Below are 24,041 nucleotides of genomic sequence, written 5' to 3'. Positions count from 1 at the left end.
GCGATGCAGAGATAGCGAAACTTATAAGGGGAATATGAATGGGGAGAATGAGAAAACCTCTTACAGTCTATCTGTCAAAGTGATCAGACAAAACCTCTGTACCTGCAAAAAAATGACAGTTTTACAAAGTACCAACTAAGGAGGACTGAACACAAAGGTACTCCCCACCCTTTTTAGATTTTCATTTCAAGAAATCAATTTTTAATATTTTATCCTACTTAGTCTATTTTATAACCCAAATACATCATATTGAGGTCTGTGGCTGTAATGCACTAAAATGTAAAAAGTTGAAGGGGTAAAAGGAGTTTTGCAAGACACTATAAAAAGGAAGGCAAGGAACTATCTTCCTTAAAAGCTCTACATTGTTGGGATCCAGAGGCTTGCCCTCCAGAGGGCGCCAAGGATCTCTTCCTGTTTTTATGTTTTTTTTTTCTGTTGGGATCTGGGGTACTGTTGGGATCTGGAGATCTGCCACCTGTCTCCAGCAGAGAGCGCTATGGGTCTCCTGAGCTGGAGCCTCCTGCACACCTAAGGATCATCAGCCCATCAGGAGACCTCCTACATAAGCAGCAGCCAGACCTGTCTTCAGCGCCGGAGTGTTGACCAGTTTTGGTTAGCGGAACCTGAGCCTCAGGTAACATTGAGAATATCTGTCTGCTCTAGAGAGCAACCTGATTCTAACCAGCCTCTGTCTTTTCTGCTCACAGGAAAACCCGACTGAAGTCTGTAGCTCTGGAGGAGCTTGTGCTTGGAAACCTGCCTGCCTGCCCAAGAAAGCCAAACCTGAAGACTATCAGTCTGACTTCCCCAACTAGTTCTCAAAGGAGGACTAGGAGAACAACTCAAGGTCTGAACCTCGTTAGCCTGAAGCTAAACGCTGCCGCTGCTGAGCTCTGCTGAATCCACAGTCTCTGGACCCAACCGGTTCCCTCTCTCCATCGATCAGTCTGAACCTCATCAGGTACTAACCAGAATCAAGACCCCTGACAAGTCATCACCGCTACCTGGCTAACCAAACTATTCATCTCTGCAGATTACTCTGTGATTCCAGTCCCGGATCAGTACCAGAACCTGTTCATTCATAACTCCTGTGTGCTTCTCTTAATAAACTGTTAAACTTTTACTCTGTTTCCTGTGGTGTTCTGCATGTGGGTTTAAACACAGAGACCCATCATGACAGAACACTCCGGCGCTGAAGACAGGTCTAGCTGCTGCTTATGTAGGAGGTCTCCTGATGGGCTGATGATCCTCAGGTGTGCAGGAGGCTCCAGCTCAGGAGACCCATAGTGCTCTCTGCTGGAGACAGGTGGCAGATCTCCAGATCCCAACAGTACCCCAGATCCCAACAGAAAAAAAAAACATAAAAACAGGAAGGGATCCTCGGCGCCCTCTGGGGGGCAAGCCTCTGGATCCCAACATACATGAGGAAAAGTAAATCCCTGGTCAAAAGGGACAACATCCCAAACCAGCAAACTTATAGTAAATAGTTAAATTGTACAATGTTGTAGTGCCTCACTCATCAAGGCTGATTTTCCACAAACAGAACTGAAAAACTGATATGTAGAGGAAGCACAGTAAGCTGAGAACAAAGTGTGAGAAAAAATTGGGGCACAAAGCTTATTGTGAACAAATGGAAAATAAAACAGAGCAGGGGAGTTAGAAAGGATTCTTCAAGACCCTTTATTCTCCATGTCACACTTTTCTCTGCTTTTCTACATGCAAGTAATATCAAGCCCATCCCCCTTCGCTGACACATATACACATGGATACAGCCCAGACAGCCTGGGGATGGAAAGTATGAGCATCGTTTTTCTGCCAGACAGCACTGAGAGGAATCATCAGCAGGAGGAACTTATCCTGCAAACTTCAGGGAAATAACATTAATTGGATCAGAAAGAAAAAGTAGGCATACAGAAAAATATAAAATTGTCAAGACTTTTCTATGAACGTTTGCTGAGTGGGTTACCAATTTTTTATTTTAGAGCTGCTGCCTTTTAATCTGATTTGTACCTCTAGTAAGTAGTGACAACCAATTTAGAAGACAATTGATAAGGTGTAACTAGAGCTTCATTTTCTTGTAGTACAAACCAAAACTTTGACATTTTGTTTTAGCAGATGGAATAAATGGGAGCAACTATAGGATTTTATCAAATTAATGTAGAGAAAATTCAGTAAACTGTGATTTCTTCAAGAGGAAATTACATCTGATGGTACATTTAAGTCACAATTATTGAGGTATATTATTCATAGTATTTTTTAATAGAAAAATAGACTATATATAGACTATATTTGACACTTTGTGCAAATAACTCAAACTCCACCTGATAGGTCTAAGTACATCATCATCAATACCGCTACTGCTTTCAATGAGTACTTCATAGACTCTGTCAAGTCACTAACTCATAGTCCACCTGCAGACTCAGTCAACGTCGAGCCATTAGATACAACTCTACCAGTATTTTTTATTAATAAGGTTTCTCAATCCCAAGTAAATAAAATCATAGACTGTCTTAAAAATTCCAAATCAAAAGACGCTTTCAAACAGGACTCACTACTGTTGAAAAAACACAAAGAGACTCTATCGAACCCTATTACAAACATGATAAATTCATCCTTCGAACAAGCATTATATCCAGCAGTATGGAAACCAGCTATTGTGACGCCAGTCTTCAAATCAGGAGATTCAAATGAGGTGGCAAACTACAGGCCAATCAGCATCCTCCCTGTAGTGTCAAAGATTGCGGAGAGGTGTGTAGCAGATCAACTAATGTCACACCTGAACAGTTCTTCATTTAAGCTACATCCTATGCAGTTTGGCTTTCGTGCCAATCATTCCACGGAAACTGCTACCTGTTACTTTATTGAAACTGTAAAAACTAAAATGGACAAGGGGGGAGTAGTTGGAGCTGTATTCCTGGACTTGAAAAAGGCGTTTGACACCATCAGCCACGATGTTCTCCTCACAAAATTAACACTCTTTAATTTCTCTCCTGATGCTATAAATTGGATCAAATCATATCTACAAAACAGATCACAAGCTGTTAGAGTCAATAATGAACAGTCATCTTACATGAGAAACAATGTGGGCCTGCCGCAAGGATCAATACTGGCCCCTCTTCTGTTCTGTTTGTATATAAATGACTTACCCTCTGTGTGCAAAGGATGTGAGATACAAATGTATGCAGACGATACTGTAATTTATGTACATGGTAAGACCAAGGAAGAAGTAGCCAAAAAACTCTCTGAAACCATGCTACATGTATCAAAATGGCTCCACAATTCATGCTTACATTTAAATGTTAAAAAAACTGTATCTATGTTCTTTACAAAAAGAGTATCAAACTGCTCAGACCCAGATGTGTTTGTTGCGGGCCAGTCCATCACAGTAGTGTCAGAGTATAAATATCTTGGACTCATTCTGGATTCAAGTTTCACATTTAAAAAACATGTAAAGAAAGTCACTCAAACAGTCAAACTCAACCTTGTAAACTTCAGATACATAAGAAATAATCTGAACACAGATGCAGCAAAATTGTTTTTTAACGCAATGATTATGCCTCATTTAACATACTGTCTTAGCAGCTGGTCACAGGGCTGTAAAACAACATTAAACCAATCCAGTCTGTCTACAAACAGGCTCTAAAGGTTTTGGACAGGAAACCTTTTCGTTTTCATCATTGCAGTATACTGGACAAACATGTCCTGTTAAACTGGGAAAATTTAGTTGCATTTCATGATGCAAATCTGGTCTTTAAAATTTTACATGGCTTTGGTCCACCACCACTTACTGCTTTTTTCACACAAGGTAGCAGACTCACCAGATCTGTCTCTTCAAATAACCTTACAGTCCCACTGAGAAAAAGCTCATTTGGTCAGTCAGCCTTCTCAGTGCGAGCAGCTCAGTCCTGGAACACCATTCCAACTCATATACGCAATGCAGACACATACAGAACTTTCAAAAACATGTTAAAAGCATGGTTACAGGAGAATCAAACCTGTTATCATAATCAATAACTTCTGTCTGCCTGTCTGATGCACTTTTATCAATGCTTTTTAAATCTTATATTTATAATAACGTCTTTGTTTTTTACAGATCAATGTCCAACTTTTATGTAGATTACTAACTATGTATTTTATTGTTTGCACTAATTTTTATTGTTTGCACTAATTTTTAATGTTGTTGTTTTTATTATGTTGGCATTTTAAAACCTTGCCCAGGGACTACAGTTGAAAATTAGCTACTTAGCTAACACTGGCTCATTTACAGAAATGTTTATTAATGTGCACTGTCCCTGTTCAAATAAACACATAAATAAAAAAATAAATAAATAAATATATGCAACTACAGACTTATTAAATATGGTTACTTTTTATTTTTGCAAAGTGTCTACTATTTCCCCCAGATCGTTTCAAGTTCTTAAAGAGACAGAAGTAGACCTACAATAGAAACCCAGGCCCAGTCCCGATACTCGTAATACTATCCTTTTGTACCTCAATTGCAAGTTCCTGCAGAGGGATTGAGAGTGTAGAGTGTCCCAATTCTCCAGAGTGGACTTTGGCCCCGCCTCCTATGTGCCCTGATCCACATTTGAGGTGAGTAGGCATCAAAGCCAACTTCGGTGAAGTGTATTGCAAGCAATTAATTGCTAAATGTGAAGTTTTCAGTAAAAAGGGGGAAATGTGGTGTCGATCGAACTTGTGCGCCTTTCCTTTTTTATTTTGATTAACATAAAATTAATCTGCAAATCACAAACAGATACTTTTTGTCCTCTACAATATTCAATCAGTAATTCTTCTTTTTATATAATTCTGCTTCATTCTATCTGTATTCTGCCATTCTGCAGTATTTGTTTGTTCAATCTCTAACACTATGCTCTCTCTGATTTTTCTCATAGTAGCTTCATCTGGTCTGGTCCTGTTTGGTTGTGACTCCATCCTGAAGATAAATATAAGCTGTGCTGCTGCCATCAACATCTTTGTTTATAGAAGTTGGAGCTTGGCTTGTTTTTTAGTGTAGTGCTGGACAGGGCCACCTGTGAAGTTGGTTGACACTTGCCTTTTGTATCTCTTCTTTTTTTTCTATGTCTGCTTTTGTCTCCTTGAACCCCAGTGAGACTATTGCATCGCACTTCTCATTGGGATCCCTAAAAAGAGTCTGCAGAGGCTTCAGTACATTCAAAACTCTGCAGCTGGGATCCTGATGAGAGTACGGAAACATGAGCACATTACCCCCATTCTCCATTCACTACACTGGCTTCCCATCTTCACCAGGATTGAATACAAGGTTTCCCTCCTCGCACATTAATGCATCCATGGACATGCCCCCCCTAGCTTAAAGAACGTATCAATCCACAAAACACAACCTGCTCCCTTTGCTCCACTCATTCGAACCTGCTCCACATTCCCAGAACCAGACTCAGGACAATGGGAGACAGAGCATCTTGTGCTGCTGCCCCACATCTGTGGAATGCCCTCCCTGACACCTTGAGGGCACCTCAATCCACTGAGTGTATTAAAAAAGGCCTTAAAACATTTATTTTTAGCAAAACTTTTGGTTCCCTTTAATTTTTTTTTCTCTCTTTTTAAAACGGCTTTTATTATTATTATTATTTGTCATTATTATTTTAAATTTTTACATTTGTATGTATTTCTTTCCTAATGCTTTTCTTTTTTGTAGTACTTTGAGGTATTTTTGATCAAAAGTACAGTATAAATCAAATTAGACACCATATGCCTGACATCTCAAAATCTCCTAAAAAGCTGGCATATGCTAAACATTCTATGTATTTTTTCAACTTTGGGGTATACATAGCTTATTCATAACGCGTCCAGAACTTATGTCCAACAACAGCATAACTTATGCATTACACATGGCTGTCAAGATCTGCCCTCATATCTCACCTAAATTACTCATGCCTTTCATCTGCTTAACTCTGTCCAGCTCCTAATTACGATTCATCTCATCCACCTGCCTGTTTCCCTTATATTCGGCTCAGTTCCAGCTATTCTGACCCGATCATTGTTTGATGTTTGTTTGATGTCTGTTTGTTTGTTTAGGCCCGTTAATTTGTCTGTTTTGTTAATTATGCTTCATGTCCTAGTTCCTGGCAGCCAGCGGAGTGAGAGGTTTCAGTGTTTGTTTAGCGTTTCTTTTCCTCTGATAGTGTCCTGATCCTCAGGGTTTTGGCTCGGAACGCGGAAAGGTCAGTTTTAATCTCGTTGGCCTGGCTACTAGGAGGAGCCCAGTTTAAAGTCCAGCTGAAATCCTGGATCCACATCTAATCTCTGTCTGCTTCCCTCTACCACTGAGCCTGCCATGTGTATCTGAACCTGCCTGTCTGCTTCTGTTGGTGTCTGCGGGGGCACACTTCTGCACCAGTCTCTGGACTCTGAACCTGCCTGAAAGCTCTGTGGATTCCTGGAAGTCTGGATCGTGCTGTTCCTGTTTTGGTGGAAAACTGATAGAGGGGAGGTTTTTTGGATTCCTGAACTGTTTCTGCCTGCTCTGTTGTCCCCTGACCTGTATCGGCTTTCTGGAACTTCTCCAGGGCTGCAACATCAGAGACACTTTGGGCGACACATGCCACACGTCTGGTTTTCAGCCCATCGGCTGGATTGCACCCCTTTCTAGGGAGATGGACTGACCTGTGAAACCAGGTAAGTGACTCACTGATATTATCATCTTCTGTCAGATGATAATCTCACTTACCTGTGTTTCTTTCCTCCAGAGAGTGTCAGTGATTGGGCAGTGCCCCGTCCCCCTCCTGCAGCCCCAGCGAGCTGCGGATCCACAGCAGCGGGCTTCTGTTCTGTCTCTGTTTTTATTTCAATACATTTTTTGAACTTTCCTACTGACCCACTTCATGACAGAATGATCCGACCCACTTCATGACAACAGCAGTTAAAGCTGCTCCCCTCAGGTGCAGTGATGTGCCTTTGATCGGGATATTAATTTATCTGCTGTTTGCTGCCCACCATCAAAAAATAAATAAATAAAAAGAAAAAAGAAAGAGAAAGAGTGAAGGTTTGCGGTCACAGCACATTCAGCGTCATGTCTGCTAGGAAGTTTTTTATTTGTGGGTGTGGGCATGAACAACAGGAGGATCTATCACACTCACTTTCTCGCTTATCCTATTATGGGGATGAAGCGTGGAGGAGAACAGACAGTTTCCTACTGCGAACTCTGTTTTATACCAAAACGCTGCCAATATTCCATTAAATAGTGACTGTAAGATAGAACTTACTAGAGGGTGCTACTGCGCCTGTTGGTGAGATGTATCGTGTTCACTTCCTGCTTGGACTGTTGAGCAGTGTTGTTGCTGTCCAGACTATCTCCATCTGAATTAAGTTATTTTTTCTGTTATATCTCTATATTTAACTAACTCTAACTGAACAGAACTACTTTAAGACATAGTGCCTTCTGATGTACTTTTCTACTTAGCACTTGTTGCTTTCACATGGTTTTATTTCTGGTAGTAGGGAGTAGCTAACCTAGGCTAGCACTAGCTTACCCTCGCTATGGCTTCTCTTTCTCCCTCCCTCGACTCTTTTCCAACTCTTCCTTCTTCCTCTCCTCTCTCCTACTTTCTGTGTCAGATGTTAAGTTATTCCTCTGCCTGCTTTAGTGATAATGGGATGTGTAATAAATGTAGTATTTCTGTAGCTTTGGAGGCCAGGGAGTCAGAGTTAGAATCCAGGCTTCAAGCTGTTGAAAATCCAGGAGTTAAAGTAGTCCCCCCACGTAGCTGTCCTCCATATGTGCCTGAGCAGCCAGGTGATTGGGTAACTGTACGCAGAAAGCATAGTCGTGGATCTCTGCCCACTGGTCACCACCAACTTGTTCACGTTTCTAACCGATTTTCCCCACTCAGTGACACACCCACTGAGAAGCCCACTCTGGTAATTGGCAGCTCCATAGTCAGAAACGTGGCATTAGAGACACCAGGGACCATAGTCAAATGTTTGCCGGGGGCCAGAAGGGGCGACATCAAACCCTACCTGAAACTGCTGGCTAAGGATAAGGTTAAATATAGTAAGATTGTTATTCACGCTGGCGGTAATGACACCCGGTTACGCCGAAGCAGAGTCGTATTTTAACACACGTCTCTGCAGCTTCTCTACTGTTACCCACTCTTTACTCCATCCAGACAGTGTCTTGCCCACGACCAAAATCTAACGAATTAACAAAGATTCCCAAAAAAGTAAATATGTATGTAAAAATGTTTATCTAATTAAAATTAAAATAACTCCAATTGTGGAAAAAAGTTGAAATGATTAAATGTGGCTTATTTAACATAAGATCTCTTTCTTCTAATAGCCTGCTAGTTAATGACTTGATTTGTGATAATCACATTGATTTATGTTGCCTTACAGAAACTTGGCTGCAGCAAGACAATTATGTGTGCATAAATGAGGTAACTCCTTCAAGCTATTAAATTTTCACATTACCAGAAGTTCTGAGCGAGGAGGAGGTGTAGCAACGATCTTTCAGTCTGACTTAATGATTACTCCAAAGGCAGTTAATATTTACAACTCTTTTAAACATTTATCCCTTAACTTAATTTCACTCATCCAAATTGCAAAGCAAGAAAACCTCTTAACTTTGTACCGTCTACCACAGGTCTTTTCTGATTTGGTATTAAATACTGACAGGTTCATCATAGTGTGGGATTTTAACATCCATGCTGACATTGAAGGTGATAGAAGGTGATAGCTTAAGAGCAGCGTTTAATGCTATCTTAGACGCTATTGGCTTTGTTCAAACTGTGAATAGTCCCACACATTCTCATCTTCATATTTTGGATCTTGTGCTGACATACGGCATATAATGTGAAGAAATAACAGCATTTCCTCACAACCCTCTGACCAATTTTTAATAACCTTCAGGATTACTTTATCAGAATTCACCTCCCCCAAATCAAGGTTTACCTTTAGCAGATCGTTATCAGATAGTGCAGTTATACATTTTAAAGAATCTGCTTCACTTTCTCTCTCCTCTGTGCCGCTGAGCAGTGCAGCAGAGTGCAAAAGCTTAGTTTATTCCCCTTCACAGGTTGAGGATTTTGTTGATGGGGTTCCTATTTCTCTGCGTACTGCCTTAGACAATGCAGTCCCTTTGAAAATGAAAACTGTTAAAAATAGAAAGCTGGCTCCTTGATTGAATTCAGAGCTCCAGACTTTGAAGCAAAATGCTAGGAAACTGGAGAAAATATCACCATACAGGCCTACAGGAATCCTACCTAGTCTGGCAAAAAAACTGTTTACTGCTATGTAAGAATACCCTTTGTAAAGCAAAGGGTATTCCATAGAGGAGAATAAGAATAATCCTAGGTATCTTTACAATACAATTGCCAACTCACCTAGAGCCATAGCATAGTTGAACCATCCATTCCACCTGCTCTTAGCAGTAATGATTTTATGGGATTCTTTATAAATAAGATTGATCTTATTAAAAATAAAATCAAACACCTTATTCAGCAACCTGCACAAAGAATGACACAGAGAATTTAGTATATTTTACTTGCAAGGAGAGGGGATCAGAAACTGCATTCAGTTACAACTTCAAACCCACTCTGAAGCAGTATCTGCTCTCCAAGCCCTTTATTGAAGAAACGCCCTGATTACAATGTGGTTTCAACCGCTAAAGGGGGAGGGAACAGAACCCAGTTGAAACCAGAATTTTCGTACAACATCATACAACATCAGAGGATAAGGAGAACCCCTCTCCTTATCTAGTTGCACAGTTTTCCATTCTCCTCCACACCCTTAACGACATCTGTTAACAGCAGTCGCAGTCAACATCCCTCCTGCACAGACTTAAAAAACATTAATGACACAGCAAACAAAACTAAATGTTTTAACACTCTTTGTAATATGAGTAAGATAGAGATAACAAAGTGTGTAAGTATAATATGATTAAAGTAGAATAACTTATGTACAATTAATTAACCCAACATTTCCCTCCTGTTTATTCACTTTAAGCTATTTATTTTTATCATTCAATAGTTACTTCTTTTCAGATTTTCAACTAAGAAATCATTCTTTTTTCTTTTTTTAGCTGTAAAGGGTACACTCAGAGGTACTTTAAACTGGTGGGTTATTGTCGTTGGGATTAGGATAAAAGTCAGGAAAGTGTAAAGAGAATTCATCCTCTTCGCTGTCTTCATCATCCGATAGGTGTTCCTCAGTGGACATAAGGGCATACATTTCTGTTTTCATGGGTTGTATTGCAGTGGTAATTAGTCTATTTAGCAGCGCTCTAATACATGGAATACAACAACATCCACATAAGGTCAGGATGGCGGCAAATATAGCTACAGACATCAAAATAGAAAGTACCAGTTGTTTGTATTTACCAAAAATGTCTCCAGATCCATCCCACATTTTTGTGTCAACTCCAGAATGGTCTTTCATTTTGCTGTTAAGAGAGCGAAGGCCTTCAAGGGCCTTTGTGAGGCTGCCATCTGCAGCAGTGTTGTTGGGAATAAAGGTGCAACACTGATCTCCAAAAATAGAGCACACACCACCTTTTTCAGCTAACAACATGTCAACAGCAATACGGTTCTGGAAAGCCATCAGAGAGGTAGCTGACAATTGTTCATGGACGGCGGAGAAGCCTTGTTCTGTTTTATTTCCCAGCCTCTGGACGTTATAATGGATGTAGTTGATCCTGTCTACATTTTTATTTATAGTACACCACCAGCATAAGAAAGATTCAAATCCTGCAGAAACTTGATTCACTAGTTTATACTCATCTGGAACACCTCTGGGTACTCCAATACTGTCAATATAAGTAGGGTCATCTGGACTCCACGCATTTTCAGATGCCCTCCTTCTTCTAGTATGCCATGTGTGAGGTAAAATACTGTTTACAGTCGTTAACAATTCATCCATTGTGAGTGAAGTAATAGAAACAGGTAAAATCAAGGTGACTGCAGCACACAATCCAGTGGTGTTGCATGGAAGTCTGTCAAACAATTTGTCATCTCCACACCACCACCAGATGTCACTGCGGGATTGAGGTTTAAAAAAGGTGGATACCAGTAAAATGCTTGCACATTGTTTTTCATTTAGTGTACCCAATTTTGGGCCCACTCCGGTCCTGTTTACACAGGTGAAATTTGCCACAGCCACTTTCTTCAAAAAGATTGGTTTTTTCTTCTCATCTGTGGTCAGGGGATAGATCTTATCCCAATAGGTGCAATTATCAGTTGGAACTGTATAATTCATTATATTTAGAAGACATTGAGGAGTTATGGTGGCAGGAACCACACGTAACAGCGGTCTGGCTCCCATACACACAAGACAATCATTAGACACTGTTTTAGCTGCTTGTTCTGCCATTAAAAGCCAGTTATTTGTTTGCCCAGAGATTCCAGTGGTGACTTGAAACAGTTCATCCGTTTTAAGCGGGTCATTAATATTTTGAATTTTTATCTGTTCACCTTGGGCAGAAGTAAGAATCCCTTGTATCTCATTTTCTTCTTGTGTAACATTTGCAGAGCACAGATACAATGTCCAACACGGATCGGTTTCACTAGACCATGCACATATAAATGAGGAAGAACAGCCTTCCTTCTCAAGGGGTTCTGCTGTGGAGTTTATTGTCATAGTGAAAACTTTGGAGGCATGGTTAACAGTGAACCCTGATATTCTACTCATCCATTTCTTAGCTAAAGATGTCCATCCATACGATCCTTTTTTCCACTGTCCAGTGGTTCTGAAAACGTCTCCCCAACTCTTTTGAGTTCTTTGAACTACACGGGGATATAGGTAGAAATCATAACCTCGCCAATCTCCCGGGTCAATTTTAAATCTTTGCGAGAATGTTTGAAAAGGAATAGTCACTACACTGATTACTCTAGTAGAGTTATAGCAGAGATAGACGTCCCTTTTACAAATAGCTGGCTCATGGGGGCAACAAGAATCCTTGCCCTGAGTGAGAGCTAAAAACAAAACTAATATGAAAAGTTGCAACATCATCTAGGTTCAAACTTCAAAAAGTTTCCTATGGGTAATCTTTTACACAGTGGTCTACTTCCTATGACCTCTCGGCAGAGTTGTTGAACCTTCACCAGTTTGAGATGGTTGTATGCTAAAAAATACAACCCCCTTTGTACGATGGACTTCCTCTGAAGGTCGGTGAAGGAGACCAAATGCGTATTCTATAACAGGTACCACAGTAGAATTACTAGAGTGCTAAGCAGTACGGTAAGGTTCCACAGAATAATTAAGAAAGTGATTTTACACATTACTCATCTGATCTATCTATCACTTTCTTGCAGTGTGACAAGTGGATCCATGTGCTTCTTTCAGCTATTTTTAATGCAGTTGGAGTGGTCAACAAAACCTGATAGGGTCCTTCCCACTTAGGTGAATACCAATGTTTCCTCTTTATGCTCTTTATGAGGACCCAATCACCTGGTTCAACTAATTGGTTTTCCTGTGGAGACACAGAGGGTGGGACACTGTCAGTTTGGTTCAGCTGTTGCTTTTGTTGCTCCAGCATCTTTCTCATGTAGTCTGCTAGAGTACTTTCATCATCTGTTTCCCAGCTATTATTAAAATAGGGAAGTCTATATGGTCTGCCAAATATTGTTTCATAAGGGGTCAACCCGGTCGTACTTGTAATATTTATGTTTAGTTTAACTAAATCCAAACATTGAGTCCATGATCTTCCCGTTTCTTCCATACATTTCCTAAGTCGGTTTTTAACGAATCCGTTCGTTCTTTCCACAAGGCCTGCGCTTTGTGGATGGTAAGCACAGTGGTTTTTCAAATCTATGTGAAAGGCTTGTCCTATTTTGGTTATTATCTGATTTACAAAATGTGTGCCATTATCACTATAAATTTTCTCTGGAATCCCATAACGGGGAATTATGTCTTTGCATAATGCTTTTGCGACTGTTAGTGCATCTGGATGTTTTGTAGGAAACAGTTCTACCCATTTAGAAAACGAGTCAACTATTACTAAACAGAACTTTTTACCTTCACTAGGGCTTAGTTCTATAAAATCCATATGTATATGTTGAAAGGGGTAGTTTGGCTTTGGGAATTGTCCTCTTTTAGGCCTTAGGTTCCCCTGAGCATTGTGCTTTGCACATATTAAGCATGCTCTACAAAAATTTTTTGAATAAGCATTAAAACCATAGGTCGTATATGTTTGGTTTACCAATCCTACCATCCCTCCGGTTGACACATGAGTTTTACCATGGGTCAACATAGCTGCCCATTTGTATAAGTTTTTTGGAAGGATTGGTTTATTTTCTGGTCAGGTGTAAATCCCCTCCTTTAATCGTGCTCCTTTGCTTTTCCATTGTTCTTGTTCCTGTTTAGGAGCTTGCTGCTGCATGTCTTGTAAGATGTCGTCTTTTAGTGAATTGTCTGTTAATGTTAATACTGTTATTTCTTTTAAAGCAGCTTCTTTTGCTATTTTATCTGCAAAGGAATTCCCTTTTGAAACAGCATCTTTTCCCGATGTGTGGGCCGCACATTTGCATATTGCCAGCTGCTTTGGCAGCTGTACTGCTTGTAAAAGTTCTTTCAGTAAATTGGCATGGGTCACTAGTTTCCCGGTTGATGTTATCATGCCTCTGTTTTTCCAATGTTGTGCAAACGTATGTGTTGTAGCATAAGCATATTGACTATCTGTCCAGATAGTTACTATTTTGTCTTTCATCAATTTGCATGCTTCAGTAAGAGCAATCAGTTCTGCTGCTTGTGCAGAGTAATGTTGTGGTAAAGCTTCCGCTTTTAGCACAGCGGTATGTGTCACTACAGCATAACCAGTTCTTGTTTTCCCTTTTTCATCTTTTTTAGAGGATCCATCAACAAATAATGTTTCTCCTTCTGACAAAGGAGTGTCTTTCAAATCTGGCCTACTTTTAGCAGTTTGTTCAGCCAGAGCCTCACAATCATGAGATTCCCCATCATCTGGTGTGGGGATAAGTGTTGCTGGGTTCAGCACCGTGCAGCGTTCTATTTTCAAATGCGGCTGTGACAGAAGTAAAGACATGCATGAGAGGTGTCTGGCTGGGGATAGAAAAGTCATTTTAGTTTGTAAAAGCAAAGCAGACACCGAGTGGGGAACTTTTAATGTCAGTGGATGGAATAATACTATGTCAGCACTGGACGTTACTGCCAATGAAGCAGCTATAACTGCTCGCACACAGTGTGGAAGTGCACATGCTACAGCATCTAATTTAGTAGAATAGTATGCTATTGGCCGTAATTTATTCCCATGCATTTGAGTTAAGACCGAGGTCATAAAATGACCTTTACAGTCCACCATTTGTACAAATTCTTTTTCATAGTCTGGGAGTGCTAACGTGCAACTGCTCACCATAGCCTGCTTAATGTTACAGAAGGCCGCTTCTGCTTCAGATGTCCATTTTAGGTTGTCTGACATTTTCAGTTCCTCTTTATACATAAGTAAGTTTAACGGTGCAGTTATTTCTGCATAATTTGGTACCCAGCTTCTGCAATAATTAGTGAGTCCTAAGAAGGACATCATTTGTTTCTTTGTAAGTGGCTTAGGCGCATGCAGTATTGCTGCTTTTCTTTCTTCCATTATGGTTCTGCCGCCAATGGGTCATCATTTTCAACTGCTTTCCAGTCTTTGCACTGGAGTTCCTCCAATAACTTCTGTTTTTCTTTACTTTGCCCCTTTCCCATTTTGAACTAAATTTGGGCCCAGTGGGTTTTCAACACCTGTCGTGTTCTAAACACTGGGGCTTCAGACAAGATGGTGATCAACGACTTTTTGTGGTAAAACTCACTTCAACCCTTACAGGTGGAGTTTTCTTGTCTACAAACATCCACAAAAGCTCACCATTTAACCCTTGTCTTTTTGGTATGAAATACAGATATCTAGTGATATCTATATTTCCTTACACACGCACACACACACACACACACACTCACTGCGCAGTTAACTTTTACTTTATTTCTGTTTACTTATTTTAAACACAGAGGACGCCGCTATCCTATGCAGAATTTAACTAGTTTACAACTCGGGGAGCCTGCCCTTACAAACTAGGGGAGCCTGCCCTCCCGCGGACTTTAACTGTTTTAAAATTTCTATTTTACCTGATAGAGTCTAGAATTGTCAGGGTTTTAGTACAAAAGGGGGACCTCGTTACCCCATGCGGAATTTAACTATTTAAGATAGAGGACACCGCCGTCCTTCACGAGGTTTAAACTGTTTGCAAAGGGGAATCTCGTGACCCCACGCTGAGAGGACTTCAAAAGGGGAATCTCGTGACCCCACGCCCTTCACTTCGATCTTTTTTTCTTTTTTTTTATATTATTATATTTTTATAAATTTTTTATATTTTATATATTTTTCTTCCAATAATTCACTCACTCCTTATTAAAAGAAAAACTACTCACAATTCTCTGCGTCCTCGAAATGCTTCAACCGTCGGACCCCAGCTTGTAAGGGAGAGACCAGTCCCGTAAAGGGTCTCTTTGCTGCGGCCGCAGGCTTATCTGGATCTCACTCACCTGCTGGGGGTCGTCGGGTATCTTGCAATCCGGCTCGAAGGACCAATTAATGTTAGGTTTAAACACCAAACACCTTATTCAGCAACCTGCACAAAGAATGACACAGAGAATTTAGTATATTTTACTTGCAAGGAGAGGGGATCAGAAACTGCATTCAGTTACAACTTCAAACCCACTCTGAAGCAGTATCTGCTCTCCAAGCCCTTTATTGAAGAAACGCCCTGATTACAATGTGGTTTCAACCGCTAAAGGGGGAGGGAACAGAACCCAGTTGAAACCAGAATTTTCGTACAACATCATACAACATCAGAGGATAAGGAGAACCCCTCTCCTTATCTAGTTGCACAGTTTTCCATTCTCCTCCACACCCTTAACGACATCTGTTAACAGCAGTCGCAGTCAACATCCCTCCTGCACAGACTTAAAAAACATTAATGACACAGCAAACAAAACTAAATGTTTTAACACTCTTTGTAATATGAGTAAGATAGAGATAACAAAGTGTGTAAGTATAATATGATTAAAGTAGAATAACTTATGTACAATTAATTAACCCAACAATTAGCACTCTTCTATTTATGATTGGTTTATCCATGGAAGGTGAGGCAACATCTGAGGTAGCAATAGAATCTGAACCTGGTTTAGACTGCTTTGATCCATTTGATCCTTTAGAGTTAGTAAAACTATTGTCTTCATCTAAACCTTCAACTTGATTGTTAGATGCAGTTCCAACCAGGTTATTTAAGGAGGTATTCCCTTTTATATTGTCCTCCATTTTAAATGTGATTAATCTATCTCTGTTACAGGGATATGTACCAAAAGCATTTAAGGTTGGCTTTTTGTTAAATCCAGAATATAATTTAAAATCCTCCTCACATATAAAGCCTTAAATGGCCAAACTCCATCTTATATTAGAGATCTGATTGTTCCTTATGTGCCTAACAGAGCACTTCGTTCTCAATCTGCAGGTTTACTAGTGGTTCCTAGAATTTCTAAAAATAGAATGGGAGGCAGATCTTTTAGTTATCAGGCTCCTGTCCTATGGAACCAACTACCAGTTTTAGCTTGTGTCGTAGACACCCTGTCTACTTTTTAGGCTTAAAACTTTCCTTTTTGATAAAGCTTATAGTTAGAGTGGGTCAGGTTATGCTGAACTATCTCTATAGTTATGCTGCTATAGGTTTAGACTTCTGGAGGACATAGGGACCCCTATTTCATAATTCTGCTTAATTCTATCTCTATTCTCCCACTCTTCAGAATCTGTTAGTTTAATCTCTAACGTTATCCTCTCTCTGCTTTTTCTCAAAGTAGCTTTGCTTCATCTGTTCCTGTTTGGCTGTGACACCATCCTGGAAAGAAATATCAGCTGTGCTTCTGCCATCAATACTTTTTTTATTAGATACTGGAGATTGGCCTGTTTTCCAGTGTAGTCCTGTACTCTGATTGTGACTGGCTGGGTGTGCTCTCTTCATCCTCTGACATGGGAGTAGACTTGGATCTTGTCTGCCTGGCTGTGTGTTTCCTGGACCAGGCCACCTTTTACAGCTACTTTTTGTATCTCTGCCTCTGTCTCCTTGAACCCCAGTCAGCCTCGACAGATGGCCACTCACACTGAGCCTGGTTCTGCTGGAGGATTCTTCCTATTAAAAGGGAGTTTTTGCTCTCCACTGTCTCTTAAAGCATGCTTGGTGTGAAGGATTGAATTCGAGTCAATGAGTCGATTCAATCAACTGTTTTTTCTTAGATAGAAAACTTTGAATCAATTTGACTGTATGATCTGGTGAACTGTAAAGTGCCTTAAGATGACATGTGTTGTGAATTGGCGATACATAAATAAAAATAAATACAATTCAATTGGACTTGTGACTTATGCCCCACGTATGGCAGGTACGTGCAAAAAAATTTCTTGACGCACTAGCCGTATGTCAATGTGTGCCAGCTTGCTTTAGCGTACTTCAGTGTGCTCATAAATTATACAAAAAGTACCCATAACTTAATCAATGTATGCCTGCGTTTTTTGCCAGCGTACGTTAGGCATATGCTTGTCTAAATCGTCAAGGAGTGACAGGGACTTTAGTTAGAACATTTTTAACCAATCTGAATGCATGATCTGCTTGACATGTCTCTGTAAAGTGCCTTTAGATGAAATGTGTTTGAATTGGCACCGTACAAATTAACTGAATTGAATTAAATTCTCCACAAGCTCAAGGTTTATTGATCATCTGTGGATAATATGCAAAAAAAATTTCATTAAATATTAGTGATAGAAATGTACATGTAATAAATGTATGGTTTCATAATGTATCAGCAAAATAAATCAGTAAAACAAATTATATTAATTTAATATTAGGAAAATTAGGAACAATTGTAGTTACAGTGTCGATCAATGATACCTGAAATCTATCAAATACTGCATACTATCAAATACTGCATTTTTTAAGCAGTAGAGAAATTTAACTTAATTAAATAGAATATCAGAACGCCAAGGTCCTCGCCCTCAACCTCCACCCAACCCCTTTGGCCCCTCCTACAAGTGGGGAGCCTATTGGAAGGGGGACCTTTGGAATGTGCTCGGCCGGGCTCCAGGGGTAAAAGCCCGGACAACTGGTGCTCGCCAGCGTGCCCTGCCTCCAGGAAGGGCTCCAGAGTGGGGCCCCGTTGACCCGCGTCCGGGTCGAGGGAACACTACGTCCATTTGTTTTACTTGTCGTAAGAGATCTTTGGGCTGCTCTTTGTATGGTCCCTCACCTAGGACCTGTTACCTTGGAGTATTTAGGGGGGTACTGGAGAGTGCCCCTCCTTGGGACTCCCTTGTTCTTCCGGGGGACTTCAACACTGTGGGCAATGACATTGAGACCTGGGGAGGCGTGGTTGGAAGGAATGTTCCACCTGACCTGAACTCGAGTGGTTGTTGGACTTCTGTGCTCGTCATGGATTGTCCACAACGAACACCATGTTCAAGCATAAGGGTGTAACATATGTGCTCTTGGCACCAAGGCACCCTCGGCCATACTTCAATGATCGACTTTGTTGTTGTTTCATCTGATTTGCGGTCACATGGGTGAAGAGAGGGGCGGAGCTCTCAACCGACCACTACCTGGTGGTGTGTTGGCTCAGATGGTGGGGGAGGATGCTGTGAGACCTGGAAGGCCCAAACGTATTGTGAGGGTTTGCTGGGAAGATCTGGCAGAGTGCCCCGTGAGAAGGAACTTTAACTCCCATCTCCGGCAGAGCTTTAAACACGTTCTGAGGGAGGTGGGGTACATTGAGTCTGAGTGGACCATGTTCTGTGCCTCTTTTGTTGAGGCGGCTAGTCAGAGCTGTGGCTGCAAGGATGTCGGTGCATGTTGTGGCGGCAACCCTCGAACACGCTGGTGGACACCAGTGGTGAGGGAAGCTGTCAAGCTGAAGGAGTCTGGCTTTATTGACCTGTCCGACTCCAGAAGCAGATGATATTTACCGGCAGTCAAAGCGGCAAGTGGCTCGGCTGGTCGTGGAGGCAAAATCTCGGGTGTGGGAAGAGTTTGGACAGGCCATGGAGAAAGAGTTCCATACGGCTTTGAAGTGATTCTGGTCAACAATTGGGCGTCTCAGGGGGGGAAGCAGTGCAGTACAAACACTATAGCAGGGGTGGTGTGCTACTGACCTCGAGTTGGGACGTCGTATGTCAGTAGGCAGAATACTTTAAAAACCTCCTTAATCCCACCAACACGTCTTCCATTGAGGAAGCAGAGCCTGGGGGTCCTATGGGGGGTATTTCGGGAGTATGGAGTACCAGGCCATTCAATACGGGCTGTTAGGTCTCAGTTTGACCGGTGTAAGAGCCTGGTCTGCATTGCTTGCAGTAAGTCGGACTCGTTTCCAGTGAGGGTTGGACTCTGCCAATGTTGCCCTTTCTCACCGATTCTGTTCATAACTTTTATGGACAGAATTTCTAGGCACAGCTAAGGTGTTGAGGGGATCTGTTTTGGTGGCCTTAGGATTGCATCTCTGTTATTCGCAGATGATGTGGTTATATTGGCTTCATCAGGGCGTGATCTACAGCTCTCACTGGATCGGTTTGCAGCGGAGTGTGAAGCGGCCGGGATGAGGATCAGTGCCTCTAAATCCGAGACCATGGTCTTAAGCCGGAAAAGAGTAGAGTGCCTTCTCCAGGTTGGGGAGGATGTATTGTCCCTAGTGGAGGAGTTTAACTATCTTGTGGTCTTGTTCACGAATGAGGGGGAGATGGAACGGAAGATCGATAAGCGGATTGGTGTGGTTTCTGTTGTGAAACATGCACTTGCAGTTTTCTCTGTAGTGTGTCTGGGGTCTCCCTTAGAGATAGGGTGAGGCGCTCAGTCACTTGGGGAGATCTAATAGTAGAGCCGCTGCTCCTCCACATCGAGAGGAGCCAGTTGAGGTGGCTTGGGCATCTGATTAGGATGCCTCCTGGACGTCTCCCTGGTGAATTGTTCCAGAAACGTCCCACCAGGAGGGAGACCCAGGATACGCTGGAGGGACTATATTTTTTTGGCTGGCCTGGGAGCGCCTTGGGATTCCCCTGGAGGAGCTGACCCAAGTGACTGGGGACAAGGATGCCTGGGCCTCCCTACTGAAGCTGCTACCCAGCGACCCGACCCCGGATAAGTGGAAGGATAAAAATGCGGAAGGATGGATGGATAAATAGAAAATCATTGCCATTATTTCCTGTGTCTATCCTTTGGTGTTATGTAGCTGTAAAGTGCCTTGAGATGACATGTGTTGTGAATTTGGTGCAATATAAATAAACTGAAATGAATTGAATCTAATGTTACACAACTGCTTATCCCCCTTGATAATATTTAAAAATTTGAATTGGCACATATATTCTACATGGACAGTCTAAATTGGCCCTTTTGATTATCAAATATTCGTTTCTGAAAAGGAAACTGCTAGGAATTGTACCTTTCTAGTCCTTCTAGAACTCATGGGGGCATTAGACTCATTTGTGATGTGCCATATAAATAAAGTTTGATTTATTTTTTTATGATTGAAAGTAGTCCCCCATTCTCAAAATGTTATTGAATAAAGTCTCCTGTATCAAAACAATGAAAATATTGTAATATAATATAATTTAATATTAATTATTAATAATAATTAATTAATTTATATAACTATAAGGAAAATATACTATGAAATGACATTTTTTTTCTAAAATGGCTTTTTTTTCATTTTCTTTTTCTAGCATTTTGATCCAGTTAGACTAATCCCATCGAAATATGTGTTGTATATTGTAATTAGTTTTTTACTAATTTAGGATATACTTATTTAACTCATTTAGGATATATTTTCAGTGGGAGATTAGGGACTGGGACATAGAAGTACTGATCCAAAGAAGCTTTTTAACCTACAAAAGATAATCGTATACTAGTTGCTTAGGGGGTCTAAATCTATTAACTATATAGTAAGCAGGAGAGCTTTGGTTTTTAATATCAAAAGGGATGAAAAAAGCACATAGCAAAAATGCCCTGTGTTGTTTTAACACCTTATCAGGGCTTACATAGGACCACACTATTCAGGGTGGAGTTAGCACAGTCGAAAGAGTAAACATTTTTTAAACGGTTAAAACCAGTTATTGTAAACAAAAGAAACTAAAACAAATCCATTTTGGGGGCTTCAGTCAATGAGTAGATGCAATCAGCTGATTTTCATTCAATAAAAAACTTTGACCCAATCTGGCTGCACGATCTTGGTGAATTGTCTCTAAACAGTACCTTTAGATGACATTTGTTGAGAATTGGTGCTATATAAATAAACTTAATTGAACTGAATTGAATTCATTTTTGCAGTTGTGTTTCCAAAATTTTTCAATAAAAAAAAAAAAACTTTTTTTCTAAGTTGAAGACATTTCGCTTTACATCCAAGAAGCTTTTTCCAGTGGATTGTTTTTCATTTTCTTTTTTGGAATGACTATGACCTGAGTGACTGAGAATATTCACCAGTTCAATTCAATTCAGTTTATTTATATAGCGCCAAATTCACAACACGTCATCTCAAGGCACTTTACAGTTCAACCAGATCATACAGTCAAATTGATTGAAAGTTTTCTATCAAAGGAAAACCAGTTCATTGCATTGACTCATTGACTCAAATACAATCCCTCACACTAAGCATGCTTGTAGCGACAGTGGAGAGGAGAAACTCCCTTTTAACAGGAAGAAACCTCCAGCAGAACCAGGCTCAGTGTGAGCAGCCATCTGAGGCCGACTGGGGTTCAAGGAGACAGAAGCAGAGAAACAAAAAGCCAGGCAGACGAGCTCCGAGCCAGCTCCCATGCCAGAGGACGAAGAGAGCACATCCAGCCAGTCACGGTCAGAGAAATAGGACCACACTGGAAAACAGGCCTATCTCCAGCATCTATAAAAAAGGGTGTTGATGGAAGCAGCACAGCTGATGTTTCTCTCCAGGATTGCATCACAGCCAAACAGCAAACAGGCTTCTTGCTGTCTGCTGACATTCAAATAATGGAGGTCTATGGTGCCCGAGACAGAAAGGTCTATAAAAGTCCACAAAAAAACGTGTCAATATTCCTCCATACTGCTCGTCCAATGTATTCCAAGTGTCCTGAGTGGGTAGCATCCAGAATTTACTCGAAACAAAGTCATTTAGAATGTCTTTAGAGCAAAAACAGTAGTGTATAGGATTTCCTGAAAGCGCGCACATGCGCGATCACGACGCTACGGAGGCCGGCAGACCAAACCAGATGAAAGTGCGCATTCAGCGTCTGCTCTTCCAATAATGCAAGCGTAAAAGAAGAAATGTGCCGTTTACCTGTGCAAAGAAAGAAACAACGAAAGAAAAATGTCTGAGGACTTCAGTGTTGAGGAAGAGCATGAGTTCGTTGCCGAGCTGAATGCGCTGGTTTGGTCTGCCGGCTTCCGTAGCTGGATTATTTTTAGAAAATAATAATCTTTCCTCTTTTCTACAGGATCAAAAAGTGATCCATGACTGCAGAAAAGCAGCACACTGGTTGGAAGAAAACCAAAGTCTCTTCAGCAGCAAGGTGGATTTACCTGACATTTTGATGATGGGGGAGGAAAATGTGGCTGAAGCAGTCAAGCTATTCAAACAAATGTGTGAAGTAGATGACTTCACCATTGATGAGCATGAGAGGGAGATGGTTTTAGAACCTTTCAAGTTTGTTTTTGAAAAGATTGAAGACGTGGCAGTTTTTGGAGGAGCTGGCCGATCGTCAGAATCTTCTCCTGTACTGTGAGTGTAGATTGTGAATAAAGGACTTAAAGATGTAAGGATGATTATTTGTGTTTATATAATTCTCTGTTTATAACATGACATGCACATGCAGCTGTGCTATAAGTTAAAATAAGTTGTGGCTGAATATGGGGAGAAATATGGCTATTAATAATGGAAAAGATAAGTTAACTCAGCATTGATATTTTTAGTTTTCTTTTTTTATACTTTATACATTTCGGGAGGGAAATATAATAATACACATAATATATATGTGTGTATATATATATATATATATATATATATATATATATATATATATGTACAGTGGTTAAAGTGGGTTTTTACAGGTGGGGGAGCCCTAAAATTCAGTGTCACAGCGCAGTCGGGGAAAATAGTGGAACATCTTTACAAAGTTTTAGAAATGATATCAAAGATCTGTACTGGTTTTATTTGCCAGATTAGCATCTAACATAACTAATATGAAGAAATGCAGTAAACTAAGCCTAAAAATAAGGCTTGGACAAAAACTAAATGCAGTGGAACTGTAGGCTATGACCTTGGCTTTCAGTCCCTAATCATAGAAAAAAAATATGAAGTCCTTTTAGTCATATTTTATTTCCTTTTATTTTACAGTTTTCTTATTTTCAAATGTTTTTATTTGTCAAGACAATTCATTTGCAGATTTTGTATTTTCACAAGTTTTGTGTTTCCTTTTTGTTTTTCAGATTGAGTTTAATCAATTACATTCACAGATCATTCTATTTTAAGCCCGCTTAAAAAAGTGCTCACTCTTGACGAAAACAATGACCAATAAATATGTTGTTGTAATATATTACATACATTTTTTTTGGATTAAAGGGTTTTTTTTGGATTCATTTCTGATAACTTTTTTTTTTTTAATTCCAATCTAAACAATGTGCTTTTTTTTTAAAGAACAATAATGACACAAATTTTACTCTATTTCCAGGCGTGTTGACTAATTTAACTTTTTAGTTGTTAACATTTTAACTGTAAACTTCAAATAAAAATACAGCAATTAGTTATTCACATAAATACAGGAGAAAAGGAGAAGGTAAAATGATGTCTCTGCAAGTCATCTAGGAATCTTCTATGTCATTACAGTTAATAATAAAAATAATAATAATGATAATAATAATAAAAATAACAAAAATAGTATAACAATACGCCTGTTATTATCAGAGTAAGATATTGAGGCAGGCTGAGGCTACCACAGAGTCATAAAAGATTTTAAGGAGGGGCCTGCAGACTCCAAAGGCCCTCGGCCGCCTCAGGAGGTGGAGGCGGCTCTGGCCCTTTTTATA

At 40.4% G+C, this 24,041-nt stretch overlaps 1 long non-coding RNA gene across 1 annotated transcript; it reads left to right on the top strand.

Moving 5' to 3' along the window:
* Nucleotides 1–5,738: 5,738 nt before the first annotated feature.
* Nucleotides 5,739–22,772, top strand: LOC119792160. The gene is made up of 3 exons (XR_005281945.1): nucleotides 5,739–6,657; nucleotides 6,729–6,920; nucleotides 22,454–22,772. It is a non-coding gene; the product is annotated as an uncharacterized LOC119792160 (long non-coding RNA).
* The last annotated feature ends 1,269 nt before the right edge of the window (nucleotides 22,773–24,041 follow it).

Source organism: Cyprinodon tularosa, unplaced genomic scaffold (assembly GCF_016077235.1).
Source record: "Cyprinodon tularosa strain WSP-4 unplaced genomic scaffold, ASM1607723v1 ctg1111, whole genome shotgun sequence".
Classification (NCBI taxonomy): domain Eukaryota; kingdom Metazoa; phylum Chordata; class Actinopteri; order Cyprinodontiformes; family Cyprinodontidae; genus Cyprinodon; species Cyprinodon tularosa.
This window is presented reverse-complemented; position numbering and strand designations above follow the sequence as displayed.